Below are 7,318 nucleotides of genomic sequence, written 5' to 3' on the forward strand. Positions count from 1 at the left end.
TTCTTTACTTTATTCCTCTAATTTATTTATTTTTTTCTGGAAGTTTATCGCTCTAAAATTTTGAAAGAGCAAAAAAAAAGAAAGTGAGAAAACAAAGAAGAGAGAAAAGGAGCGAGGGAGGTCAACGAGGAATTATTGGGTGATCCGAGGGCAGATCTAACGTGGTGCACTATATTTGCTTATAGATCCTTCTTGTTATAATAGTTTATTGAATATACCTACAAACTTTTGTAAATTATAAAAAGACCCTTACATAAAAGTTTTTCTTGGAAAATCATCTTCACCAACTAACTGGGCCAGTCTGAGAAAACAATTTATATGAGTTAAAGAAAAATCTTTTTCCCAATCAATTGTAAGACAGATTTGGATGCAAAGTTTTTTAAGCTCTTCAGTCATGGCTGTGTTTTCAGCTATAAGTGAAGTAAGAGTACTCAGGTGTTGTTGCCTGAATTTCTTATTTGCACCGATTTTGTGCATTTTCCAAACACTATTAATTTCATTGTAAAAATTGTTTGGAAAACTAGGGTTATAGAAGTCGTTAACCTCTATTTGCTCCAGTAGTTGTGAAAACATTTTTTGGGAGACTTTACTCACGTGATAGAAGACTGTTTGGGCTTCTATAAGTGTGTCATAAGCCTTAAAGCATGAGCCAAAAAATGATCGCAACTATTTGTGGCAATCGTTCAATTTTGAATAGATTCCTGGTTGGTGACCAGCAAATACCACAAACCATTTGTTAGGTTGTGATGAAGTTGGTTTATCGATCGCCTTTTTGGTGATAGTGATCCAACCTTCTTTATCGGGAGGAGGATTTTTGCCTTGATCACTCGTCTGTGTTCAAAGAAATATCTTGGTTAGATACTTCATTATAATTTCTGCTTAAAAAATCTGCTAGAAAATTGTTAGTACCTTTAATATGTTCAACAGAAAAAGAGTACTGGGCAATAACGTTATACTATTTTAATCGTCGTCCTTCTAAACAATTCTTTGTGTTTATTAGGAAGTCCTTAACTGCTTGATTATCAGTTCAGATAAAAAAATCTTTTGGTGCGTGATAAATATGAAATCTTTTTATTGCCAATTTAATTGCTAGAAGTTCTTTTTCGTAAATAATATAATTCTGTTCGTTTGGTTTAAACTTTCCAGAATTGTAACCACAAATCAATTCTTCTTTTTGAAGATTTTTTGGGATAGGAGTTTTTCGGGCCCTTATTTGATGATTTTAGAAAATGGGTTCACTCCACTTGTCTTATGGAATAGCTTTTAACACGCAACCCTAACAAAAATCTGAGGCGTCAGTTTCAAGAATAAGTTTATCTTCATTTTGGAGAAAATAAAATTCAGGGATGTGGACCAAATCATGTTTGATTTGTTGGACAACCTTTGTGTCGTTATCGATCCAGTTAAAAAGTTATTTTTCTGTAGCTTCTTTATTAAAGGGAGCTCTTTTTGAGACAGGTCTTTAATAAAGTTGCAACCATAATTCAAGATTCCTAAAAAACTTTGTAGCTGCTTTTTATCTTGAATAACATCAGGAAAATCATGAATTTTTATAATAATGTGATCTTGTAGTTTGATACCTTAGTGGGTTAAAACCAGGCCAAGGAAATCAATGGATTCCTGTTCAACATCTATCTTTGTTGGAAATAGAATAATTCCATAGTTTTTCAGTTTTTCTGAAAGACATTGGAGATGTTTTTGGTGCTCATTTCTTGTTTTAGAGAAGACCAGAATATCATCGATGTATACAACTACAAAATCTTTAAGGTCATTAAAAATCTTATCCATCCATCGTTGATAGATCTGAGGTGCAGTATTGAGACCGAATGGCATGACAGTCCACTGATAATGACCTCGTGGTGTGCTGAAAGCAGTTAATGGCTTGGATTTTTTATGTAATTTTATTTGCCAAAATCCTGCTTTACAATCAAACTTGCTGAAAATTTTTGCTCCGCGAGTTTGATTAATGAGAACATCTTTTCGAGGAATAAAATAACTATCGAAAATTAAATGTTCATTAAGCCTTTTATAGTTGATTACCATGCGAGCTTTACCTCTTTTGACCTCACTATGGTTTCTTACCATAAAAGCAGGATTACTATAAGGACTTTTGGTTCATTCAATGAGCTTCTTTGCAAGAAGATCTTGAAGTTGATCATCAAATTCGTCTATATCTTTTCTGAGATATATCATAGGTTTAACACGAATGATGATGTGAGCATTCTTGAGTTTTAACCTGCAAAATCGAGGACTTCTATTCCACAGATTTAAAGGATTGTCAGAGAAATTTTGTCTCAAAATAGCGTATAACCAATGAGATTCGTTTAAGACAAAAAATTTCATTATTTTCTCTTTTTGGGGGAGAAAATTTTTCATTACAAACAGAGGCTAAATTTTCTTGAATCAAAATTTCAACAACTATTTTGTATTTTAAAGTTAAAGAATTTTTTTTTTCGTTTAACTGTAAAAGAAGATAACTGTAAATAAAGTTATATCCTAGAATGACATTCATTAGAGCTTCTACATCTTTTTGTCATTTAACCAAATAGCAATATCTTTTGCTTGAAATTGAATGACATTCATTAGAGCTTCTACATCAATACCTTGGACAGCAATGGGATGTTTCATTGGCCGCCATTTCTCTGATGGTATGGCGTTATATTGACAACAACTGGTTGTTGCCCCAGTGTCAATGAGAATGCAAAGATTGTATAATTTATAGCCTTTAAAGTTAAGGATACCATTGACATAGGTATACTTTCGCTTTTTTCCTTAAGAATGAGCGATAAGGATTTCATCGTTTCCGTGTTGAAAATGAAAAAATCGTGCAGACTTCATGGATTGATTAGATCTAGGAAGGAAAGGTACATCAATGGTAGCTTTTCCTTTTTCTGCCCATGTAAACCTTCTTAGTGGAGGTAGTAGGTCGGAGGATTGAACGTTGGATGTCCGTGGAGGAAGTAATTTGTCCCATCCAGATGGTTCTTTAGATATACGTGCTGAGGGTGATTTTTGCAGCTGTGGTTTCTCTTTATTGGTCATATAAAGATTTGAACGGGAGGCTTGAATAGTGGTAACAGTAGGTTCAACTACTCTGATTTTATGTTCCGAATTGATGTCTTCGAACAACCAATTTCTGGGGATTTTCAGATCTGTCCATTTCAATAATTTTGGTTCAATTACTGAGTCAAAGGGACGAGGTTCGAACAAAGTGACTAGTTTTGAGTCAATAGTAGGAACGGTAGCAGTCTCGGGTTTATGAGTAAGTTCGTAAAGAATTGTCCATTGTATCCCTAAACTAGGAGAATCAAAATCCATTTTGAGATTTGGAAGTTGAAGTTTGACTTGGAGAACTTTCTCAATATTTAGGTCATTGAGGGAAACAAAATAATTGGGTTTGATTTTGAACCAAATTACATTGTTAACAAGATTGGATTGAATACCACCGATGAAGGCATCAATGGGATTATGGAATCTATTATCCATAACGAGAGCTAGAATGGGTTGATCAGTTCCTTTACGAAATAGAGAAGTAATTTTGATCTAAACCATTCTGATATGAATATATCGTGCGATAGGATTCTGGTGTCGCCAACGTGCAACCTTGTCGTTGTTGAGGATATTGAATCCATCTTTACCGCTAGAGGTGTAATCTATAGTGGTATCACTGCTGAACTGTTCAAGAATCCTTTTTGAAAATATTGAGAACTTGGAAGTTTTGTAGACTTCTTCTTTCTTTAGCTTCTGGAGTTTAGCGAATTGAATGAGTTGTTCGTTCGTAAACTGGACTTCTTCACCAATAACACTGTTGAGTTTAATGTTAGAGGATTCAGCGTCTAGATGAGAAGTGAACTGCATCATACAGACTTCTTCATCGCTATCACTGGAGTCTGAGAATTGACTAGAAATTTCGTAGAGAATATCGTCTGAATCGGAGAGGTCGTTGCCATAAACAACACAAAGATCTTCTGCGTTTAGGTGCTTGATCATTTTGGATGCACTTTTACCTTTTTGGGGGAATTTGATGCAATATGACCAGGTTCATTACAAATGTAGCATTTGCAATCTTTCTTTATCTCAGGAGCCTTTTTTCCCTTACGGTTGCTTCATTTCGAAGTGGATGATGTGGAAGAAGTTGGTTTAACATACTTCTTTGATTTTTGAATAGGCTCTTTACCTTTCTTCCATTGGTGCCATTTGAAGCGTTTCTTCTTGTAAGAATGCCGTGTGGGGGTAGATTTGCTAGATGCGCAACCAACCTTCTAGGTTTCTTGAAGAATTTTGTCGCAACAACGCTGTCCGGCTGGAGTGTTGCTGATTTGATTCTTCACTTGTTTTTTGGCTTTGGTTTCTAAACATTTTTCGTTGATAAGATGATAAATGAAATTGGTACGAAAACAAAGGTTATCGGTTCGTTTGATTCGGACAAGAAAGTTTGGGTACCTTTGATGGCTAAATTTGTGCTTTGTTTACTACTATAAATCTCATACATTTGATCACTGTTTAAAGCCCATATTTCCTGTTTAGCTTGTTAAAGTCTGTGCGACTATTTCAAAAGCTTTTATCAGGAATCTCTGGTCTTAAGCACCTTAACAGGAATCAAATGGTCTTAAGAACCTTTAACTATTTCTCATGGCACAAACCACCTCTGTACCTTGTATCAGTAATCTAGTTGGTGAAAACTTTAGTAATTATTCACATAAACCACATTACGTAGCTTCAGAACCCATCAATCTTACCATGATTGGTGCAGGAATGAATTTTATTATCGATATGATTCATGATTGGAAACACAACTTCCAACAGAGTCTAGATTCATCGACTGCTCAAACAGGAACAACAATTAAAGATCTACAGCAAGGATTAATCTCCGTAAATGATAAACTGGAAGTACACACACAGTACCTTCAGAACAATGAGACTCAGGACCTAAAACCCCAAATGCGTCAAATGACTGTTGATTTAGAAAAATTAAAAAAATTAAAGTTATTTGATCTTTACCCTCCTGATAATTTACCAGATAAAGTAGATAAACAATCTACTCCTACACAGAAAGTAGATAACCAGTCTACTTCTACTCAAACCATATACAAGGTAAAACCCCTTTTCTATGGTAATGAGGATATTAAAGTACTTAATGAGAAACCCTCATCAAGCTACAATAAAGAAGAATATGATAACATCGTAGATTTTCTTAATTGTCTACGAGTGATGTACATAAACCCTCAACTATCTATTGATGAAAGCACACATATCATCAACCAGATACGAGAAACTTCTATACAAAATGAAGATCTCCTTACACACTTAGGATATAATTTCAATATTTCTGACAGTGATACTGAATCAGAAGAACAAATACATGTTTTCTTTGATCAATCTGATATAGAAGAATTTAACAATTCTGATGGCTCAGAATCTGTTGATGAAGAAATATAAGCTGACTCACAGCTCGAAATATCTTCCTCTCATAGAAGAAAAAGAGTTTCTGACACTATTTTAGATGAATCATTTTACGGTGATTTTCCTATCACAGAAGAAATGCATCAAACAGAAGAAACTAACATTCCAGCCTCTAGTATACTTGCTGAATCTTCTAAAGCCGCAGAAAAACAACCTGCTGCGTCTGCTACGTCCTATAATTGTGATTATATGACCTTTCCCACCTTTACCCGTAAGGATGACCTCAATAAGTATCACATTTCACAAAATGGTACTTATCTTGATTTTACTAATGTCCCCTATAAAGATCATCTCAAAGCTATAGATGAATGGGCACAATCCTTAGCCATTCTGGTAAATAACCAGAAAGCTTCTTGGGAAAAGATTGATTTCTCGATTACATTGCAGCAACCTTGCAAGGTGATGCTCTTGATTGGCTTCGCCAATGGGATCAGATAGCCCAAGGCAAGGTCCAAAAGGGAGACCTCCTTAACAACTTTCACGAGATACCAGATATTCTACGTGGCTTTGTTAAGATCCTTAAAGAAGAACTCGTTGGACATACTGGCGAAGTACTCCTTTCCAACGATGCTATTTTCGCTCTTTCTAAAATTGAATTATGCGACATTTGCCGTTTTCCCGAATATGTCAAGATATTTAGCAAATACTTTCGACGTCTTCCTCCAAATGCTAGGATATTGCCAATGCCTAAAGTCCCATCAGTATCACTTATAGCTGAAAACACAGCCATGACTGAAGAGCTTAAAAAGCTTTGCATCCAAATATGTCTTACAATTGACTAGGAAAAAGATTTTTCTTTAACTCATATAAATTGTTTTCTTAGACTGGCTAGTTAGTTGGTAAAGATGATTTTCCTAAAAATACGTTTGCAAAAATCAATCGAGATTAATTTGGTCTGCTCCTGAAATGATTTCTTCAGGCACATGAATTGTATTCTGCAGAATTGCTTTTAGAAATTCTTTAGAAGAATCAATATGATGTTCAAAATATTCAGGATAGAACATCATCAGATTGGTGATGAAGAGGCTGCGTCCATCACAAACCATAGACCTGGGAGGTTCATTAATGCTCCCATTTAGAATCTGGCGAGCTTTGTCTTGTAGGTGAATAAGACTGTGGATAGCAAGATCATAGGAGTTTATTTGTACTGCTATCTGTTCTGAATTAAGAAGTGGGTGATGTTCGAATTCATCATCTTTGGGATGGATAAGATCTTTAATGACCTTAAAGATTTTGTAATTGTATACATCCATGATATTCTTTTTAAAAATTTAAATGTGATACACAGTAATTTAATATGGACTTATAGATTTCTTATAACAAAAGATCTTGTATAAATTTCTTTTAACAAAATAGTATAGGTTCTGATACCAAAATAAATTTAATGTCGTATCAAGCTAGAAGCACGGGCAAGTATGAAATTGCTAGATTAAATTTAAGGCTGTTTGTACTGGTTAGATATATTCAAGAAAGGATGATTGCTAAATTAAAATATTATAGTTTACAATGATTGAAGCCTTTTTCTCTCTGCTCTTTGCTAGTTTTGGCAAGTATCAACAAACTTGGAATGCTCAGTAAATACAATAATCCATGTTTATGAGATGATTACCATTATTTAAAGAGAAGTGCCATAAAAAAAGGAAGTTCATCTTATCACTGCACATAGACAACATAAACAATTCAAACACATACATGTTTTTGCAGTGAGGTGCCATAAAAAAAGGAAGTTCATCTTATCACTGCACATAGACAACATAAACAATTCAAACACATACATGTTTTTGCAGTGAGGTGCCATAAAAAAAGGAAGTTCATCTTATCACTGCACATAGACAACATAAACAATTCAAACACA

This window comes from Cornus florida, unplaced genomic scaffold (genome assembly GCF_030987335.1).
Source record: "Cornus florida cultivar Cherokee Brave unplaced genomic scaffold, ASM3098733v1 CherokeeBrave_3.0.0_Hap2_Chr10, whole genome shotgun sequence".
Lineage (NCBI taxonomy): Eukaryota > Viridiplantae > Streptophyta > Magnoliopsida > Cornales > Cornaceae > Cornus > Cornus florida.